The sequence below is a fragment of the Puntigrus tetrazona genome, unplaced genomic scaffold (assembly GCF_018831695.1).
Source record: "Puntigrus tetrazona isolate hp1 unplaced genomic scaffold, ASM1883169v1 S000000234, whole genome shotgun sequence".
Lineage (NCBI taxonomy): Eukaryota > Metazoa > Chordata > Actinopteri > Cypriniformes > Cyprinidae > Puntigrus > Puntigrus tetrazona.
The window spans coordinates 470,001-477,500 of NW_025047902.1; the positions used below are offsets into that span (position 1 = coordinate 470,001).

A 7,500-nucleotide genomic window follows, 5' to 3' on the forward strand; every position below is an offset into this window, starting at 1 on the left:
AGACTAACAGTGCTGGTTGTATTTTTATAATGATGCTTTAAAGTAGAATAGATCTGAGATGAAAGGATGCTCTATATTTGTTAAAAAACGAAAGCTGTAGATAGCATACAGTGTGAAGAAAACCGGGCCAAGGACTGATCCCTGAGGAACTCCACGATTAACAGGAGGATTAATCACCAAAACAAACACTAAAACACCGGTCAGATAGGAACAGAACCACGGCCTGGAAGGTCCTCAGATATCAGGAGAACCTCACGGTCAAACAGACCAAAGACAGCACTCGGAGGCCATGGATTTCTCAATGATCACTTGAGACTCCTTAAAGGGATTCAAACGTCTCATGAACAGAATTAACAGCCCAGTGTGACTCTGAGGGAATCAGGACAACGTTCTCGAGGATCTTTCAGATAAAGGGTCAATTAGAAATAGGGAGAGCAATGATGCAGGTACGTTTGCTATTTAACATTTAAGAGCGTTAGGAAAGGAACCAGTGGACAAATGTTTGTTAACCAACAACAGAGCAGGAGGAGTGTTTCTGAGATGTGTTTGATGAAATAAGGGAATAATATCCTGAGGATGAAATCAGATCAATGAGCTCAAGCTCAGACCAGACAGAAGAACACGGCGAAACATCGTCAAAAATATATCATGATGCAGACAGCTGAGATCTTAATGTTTGACCTTCTCAACAATAACTTTCCAAAGCTGTCACAGAGAAGCTGAGGACCCTGAAACAGAACTCACAGAGAGATTGTAGATGAGCTTCATCACAGCTTTTTATTGATAAGTTCAAACAAAGGTTTGCATTTTGCAGCTTTCTGAAACAGAACCGTGGGTTGCACTTTAGTCCACTTTCTACTAAATAACTACATGTCAACTACCCCCCAGAGACGTCATGATACCTGAACAGACAGAATTAAAAAGATCACCTGAGAAGAGTCGGGCAAACACGTCCTTTTCATCCGTGGTTAAATAATTGAAAAAAATACAGTAATAAATGTGTAATTCCACTTATTCATATACTCTTAGAATATATCTATTAATACTTTAACATTTTGAATTTAACTTAATAATATTAATCTCACACTTTGGCTTTAAATGTTGGAACTGCTGAGATGAGTCAGCATCTAATGAAGATTATTCCAATTGAATCCTATGATATCATGAGATGTGGGGCTTTCATCAGACCTGACCGGCCCCCAGGGGCCCCTGATCTTCAGCGTCTGGAAAGCTGTTCTCATGCTGAACTTCTACAGATATCTGGCGTGAAAACACGCCTTTGATCTGAGCTGTCAGACACGTCTGGATGTCGAGATGTCTTGAAGTGACCGCAAGGTGGCGCTATAACGAAGTCTCGGGTTAAATTCTTGGAAAACGCGTGAGACTCCGAGGATCTTCATCCAGAGACCCGAAGAACCTCTCCAGAGCAGCTCCACGCCTCCTATCTCTCTCACACACAGATAGATCAGAGTAAACTTCAACTCGGTTTTATCTATGGTTTTATTCAAACCCTGTTGGTTTGCCACTTTTGCAAAACGCTTGGTAGTTTTTCTTACGGTATCTTCGGTAACGGGGTTGAACGCGGATTTGCGTAAAAATGGTCAAAATGCGGCGTCAAATACTTTTTAGAAATAGCCAATATGTTCTAAAAATATCCTAATAACGTTTTGCGAAGCCATTTAAAAGTCTAAAACGTATCTTTTAGCGAGCATGTTACATTCGAGGGATCTCTAAACCATCTTAAGACGAATATCCCACTAAAATATTACAGAAAAGTTACATAACGATTTATGAAGAACGTTTTGCGCTAACGTTTGAAGGACGCAGGTCGAGAGAACTTTCCGTGAATATATAACGTTTAAAACGTTTTTCTTTCATTTGACGAGAGATAACAGAGAATACAGCAGCTCGACAAAAGCGTTCCTGTTTTATTCCTGAAGCACGACGTCGTGTCTCCTGATATGAACGTGATGAAAGTGTTGGACGGATGAATCAGATATGATTTATGATGAATAATGCGCTGTGTGGCGGATGAAGAGCTGCGTGATGCTGAAGTGATCCGCTGGTGTGTGTGTGTGTGTGTGTGTGTGTGTCGGTGGTCCGGAGGGCGGAGCTGCGGGTCTCCGCGCCCCCGGTAACGTTATCGACGGACGCACCGATCACTGCTGGGCGGAAGAGCGTCATTTCAGCAGAAAAACAGACCGAGAGAGGAGCGGCGCGGACGGACGGACGGACTCGGCGCTCCCGTTAACGGAAATAAAACGGGGATCGAGGCGTCGACGCACATCGACGGCGCGTTTCTCTTTCTTCCGCAGCAGGATGGATTTACACGCGGACGCGCGACGCGAGCGAGATCCTCCCGCATCACCGACGGAGCGTCACTGAAGCATCACCCGCGCTCCGCGACGCGTCCGACCGCTCCGATGCGAACAAAAGCCTCGCTTTCACCTCCACCCTGACCGACCGCAGCGCCTCCATCCGCAATGAACATCTAGAGGAGCGTCAGGCGATGGGTGAGACACACACACACACACACACACACACGGATCGGTTGATGGGGTGCAGCATCTGCTCGGTCAAACGAGCCGAAATCACGGGCGTCTCGTTATTAAACGCTCGCTGCTGTTCTTAATCTCGCTGATGCGGATTCGCTTCGGATCAGATGTGGGTTTGTCTGCAGAGCGAGCAGATCACGTTATCAAAGCCAGGACTGTAAATGTGATTTAAATGTGTAATGGAGTCGTTGTGTTGGTGCAACCCTGCAGGTCTCTGGAGATGCAATCCAGATTGTGATGCGGTTTGACTCCAGACCTGTGTGGAAACATCATATAGGATGCGTGAATGTGACAAGGACCTGTCTGGTTCACAGATAACCCACAGTAAGAAGTCGTTTTTTGAGCGTGAAGTAAATGAAGAATATTTTCAGTTTCTGTTAGTATTACTAATGCGGATTCACTTCCGCTTCAGATCCGATGTGGTTTCTTCACAACGAGCTGTTCGATGCTGTGAGAATCAAATATAAACGTTCAGCAGGTTTTGCATCCTGCCAGGCTTTTCTATGCGTGATATAAACATTGCAGGCCTCTGAAGATTCAATCCAGATTCTGATGCGGTTTGACTCCAGATCTGTGTGGAAGCGCTATATCAGATGCCTGAGTGTTATAAGAATATGTCCGGTTCATAAATATAAATATAATGTGGAAAAAATGAAGGCTGGCTGTTATTTGCTTCTGCTCTGATCTGATGTAGTTTGACTCCAGATCTGTGTGAAAACATCATATCAGATGCATGGATGTGATAAGAACGTGTCTGACTCATAATTCAGAAATCATGTTTTGTATGATTTGGCGCATGATTTGGATTCAGTGTGACCGGGCAGTTTCCTGTCACTGAACGTCAGGATGTTTTTATTCTTCAGACTTCTTCAGACACTGTGATGTAAAGAATTCAAAAATCCTTTAAAATGAAAGTGTTTGCGTTGAAGTCGTGAGAATTCCCTAAATCAAGAAATCAAGCTAATCGTCCTCAGGCTTCGTTATCTCTATATGTTCATATTCCTGCTTTTAGTCGGGCTGTGGCAGGGTTCTGCTGGACGGATGGGTCTGATGTTAATCGAGGTGAAGATCTGTGTTTCTCTTTATTCTCTGCTCCGTTGTTTTCTAGGTAATGATGTGGATTGAGTTTCGGCTCACAGGTGACTGACCTACAGCACAGATCCCTACAGATCCCTACACAATGACTGTGTGTGTGTGTGTGTGTGTGTGAACACACGGAGAGCAGATGTTGAGGCTCATGTCTTCTTCGGCTCATATGGTGTGTGAGATAACAGACAAACACCACGGGCTGATGAAGTCAACACTGAGAGGACTGTGTGATCACGGGAGAAGTGTTTGAGGAGGTCTGAGGCCACTTGATTTTCACGATCTTTTCACGATGGCTTCTGCTCTTTCTGTACCGAGAGTCGTATCCCAAACTTTCCTCATTCTTCTGGACTCATCTTTGCTCCACACAAAGGCTCTGGTGTTCCAGTGAGGAGGAAGGACCGGTGCGGTTATAAATTCATAGTTACGAATATTAAGTTCTCTCAAAATGATCAAGGCCTGATTAATATGATTCTGAGCTTTATCTGTGTGTGTGTGGAGGGATCTTCACAGCCTCATGCGTGCTTCCTCTTTGGTTTAATCTCTCCATGTTCCAGCGTGCTCTAAACAGTGTCTGAACCTGTATTAAGAGCTCTTCTCGTGTTTCATTTCCTCTTCTGTGAACCGCTTGTTTCAGTCCACCTAAAAAACTGTTTAAAGGCATCTTCTGAATGAATAAATGTAAGTCTGCGCACCAAAAGAGAAACTCTATCGTATCTATTGTACGTTTTTGCGCTCATATTTAAGGAAGTATTACAGTTAAATAATTATTAATACACAGTTCCGTAAAAATCCAAGTTCTGTGATTGTTTACGCCGCCTCGAATCGTTCCAAACCCATCTTCTTTTTGAGCAAACCAGTTCCTGAAAGCTACTGATTGACTTCATATAAAACCAGAAGTCGGTGTTTACCAGCATTCTTTTTATTCACGAGTGCATTTCTCTTTGTCTAAATTAAAATCAAAGTGAATAAGTACAAATGATCATTCATTTATCTTAACTTTAGACCATTTCCAGTTTGTGAGGAACCTGAGCACATTCACAGTAGATGTTCCTGGTCTCTACTCTCATGCAGAAAATAACACTTCGTTTCAGCGTTTATTCAACAAAATAGCATTCTGGGAACTAAAAAAACAGCCATGCATTTGCAGTTAATGCAACCAAAAGTGATTTGTTAATTCCAGCACGAATTAATTCAGTAAATTTCAGTGTTTACATATTTACTGAACACAATGAAATTGTGATGAAATATTCAGCAGCTGTGCTTCTTCAGAATTCATTTAAATGAACACTTTTCCAGTGCAGAGAGAAAATCTGTTCGGTTCTAATGCATTTGATCTGTCCTTCATGATATGGTCCGGGACGGGGGATAGTTGTATTAGAGGCGGTCTGTCTTGAGTGTGTGTGTGTGTGTGTGTGTGTGTGTCGGTGTCTCCTTACAGCTGCGTCCTGAACACACCTACTGCAGCCAAAATGGTGCTGACCTGTTTCTGACCTCTGAGTGTGAGCCGAGCGACGCCTGACGGAACGTTCCACTCGCTTCCCGTCAGCGGGGGGATCGTCCCGCAGACACACACACACACACACACACTCTCTCCAGCGGTGCACTTCCTGCTCTCTGATGACCGCTTCCTGTCCCAGAGCCGCCTGAGATCCTCTGTCCAGTCCATTTAGAGGAATAACAGATTTACACACGCATAGTCTATGAGTGTGTGTGTGTGTGTGTGTGTGTGTGTGTGTGTGTTTTATGTGCCAATTATAGCACATATGAATGCGTTCAGTGCTTTGGGCCAATCAGATCAGTGTGTGATTTATCAGAGTCTTCTACTGTTTCTCTTTAGAGCGACTGTTTACTCAGAGATATCTTTTATTAACTTGATAACTTTTTATAAGTTATAAAAATATAATTTCTAAATGTTCTCCAAATGTTCAAAATGTTCAGTTGTGTCAGAATGTTTTTTCTTGGTTATACAAACGTTTTTGGAACATTACATTTTATCATTCAGCAAATATTACAGGTTACTTTTTGACGTCCAACTAAAACATTCTATAAATCATTTATAAATAACATTTTTAAGAACATAATTGAAGAGCAGAGAACTCTTTAAACTTGCTCTCTGTGCACTTTTAGATTTACTCAGCATGCATAGAAAATACACTTATTTAAAATTAAATTAATTATGTAAAATATAGTATTAATATATGAATAAAATGTATTTGTAATGTATTGGACACTTATGTTTGAAGCTTTAAATATATGTGGGGCAAGATCTACTTTTTTTGTTTGTTTTTTTCAGAGAAAGTCATTTAAAAGCACACTTAAGTTCATATTCGCTGTGACTCAAAATAGCAGACTGGAGCACACTTAGATTAACGTAAGAAGTAGTAAAAAATCAATTCTGGCCCTTTAAGAACACGATGCTGCGGTCACTTCTGTGAAAGTGTGTGATACCTGGAAGACCAGACGCTTTCACCAGAGCTAAACCCATCCACACCACAGTTTATCACCCTGTAGATGATCACACACATGAACAACATTCATGTCCAGATCAAGACATAAACAGTGTGTCTGTGTGCGTGTGATGGTTATGTGATACTATATAAGAAAACACAGAGGAGGCAGGTCCTTGTTCTTAGTTTTCATCACGCAGCTGAAGCTCTGATGTTACGGGGATTGTTTTAACAGCGTCCTTGCTGTGTTCATGTTAGGATCCAGAAATATCTTGATTTGTGTTCTGAAGATAAACGGAGGTCTTGTGGGTTTGGATCGGTGTGAGTGTGTGTGACTAACGATTTGTGGGTGAACTGTCCGTTTAACACACACTCGTATCAGCCCTGGAGTAAACTTCAGTATAGTTGAGAACGCGTTTAGAAATCAAGCCTTTAAATATTTGATGAAGAGTCACACGGATGATATCAGGAGTGTGTGTGTGTGTGTGTGTGCTTGTGAGTGTGTGTGTGTGTGTGTGTGAGTGTGAGTGTGTGTGTGTGTGTGTGTGTGTGTGTGTGTGCTTGTGAGTGTGTGTGTGTGTGTGTGTGAGTGTGAGTGTGTGTGTGTGTGTGTTTGAGTGTGTGTGTGTGTGTGTGTGTGTGTGTGTGTGTGTGTGTGTGTGTGTGTGTGTGTGTGTGTGTGTGTGTGTGTGTGTGTGTGTGTGTGTGTGTGTGTGTGTGTGTGTGTGTGTGTGTGTGTGTGTGTGTGTGTGTGTGTGTGTGTGTGTGTGTGTGTGTGTGTGTGTGTGTGTGTGTGTGTGTGTGTGTGTGTGTGTGTGTGTGTGTGTGTGTGTGTGTGTGTGCACGTGAGTGTGTGTGAGTGTGTGTGTGCGCGTGTGTGTGTGTGTGTGTGTGTGTGTGTGTGTGTGTGTGTTTCTCATGTAGTTTCTGTCACCTGAGGCGTCTTTTCCAACGCATTTCATTCAGAGACAAAGACGAGATGTCTGTGGGATTAAAAGGTGTGTGTAACCGTTGTGTAGACAGTGTGCCAACAAACAACACAGAAGCTGAGTGAACACCAGTCGAGAAGAAACAAACCACGACCAACAGTGAAAACATCCAGCACAAAGAGCTTCACTTGTAATGTTAGGAATATTTTTGGTAACACTTAGCTATTAACTACACGTTTTCCCTCAATAAAATCATAATTTGCTTCATATTAGTGGTTGGTGTGGTAGATGTTAAGGTTAGGTCTCAGGTAGGGTGAGGGATGCAGAGTAAGGCATTAATTAGCACTTATTTAATGGATGATTTTCTAGTAATATGCATGGTTACGTGGAATCGTGTCTTGATTGTAAACAAATCCACCTTAAAATGTATTTCCTTCTTTATTACACTACATACACTCATCAGTGGGCGGAGCTAAGCAG

At 42.5% G+C, this 7,500-nt stretch overlaps 1 protein-coding gene across 1 annotated transcript in view; it reads left to right on the forward strand.

Annotated features, from left to right (window-relative positions):
• Nucleotides 1–1,446: 1,446 nt before the first annotated feature.
• Nucleotides 1,447–7,500, forward strand: part of mgat3b (beta-1,4-mannosyl-glycoprotein 4-beta-N-acetylglucosaminyltransferase b) — a 19,294-nt gene continuing 13,240 nt past the window's right edge. Inside the window, exon 1 of the mRNA XM_043230875.1 lies at nt 1,447–2,513. The gene's annotated coding sequence lies outside the window, so the exon portion shown is untranslated. The remainder of the gene's footprint in view (nt 2,514–7,500) is intronic.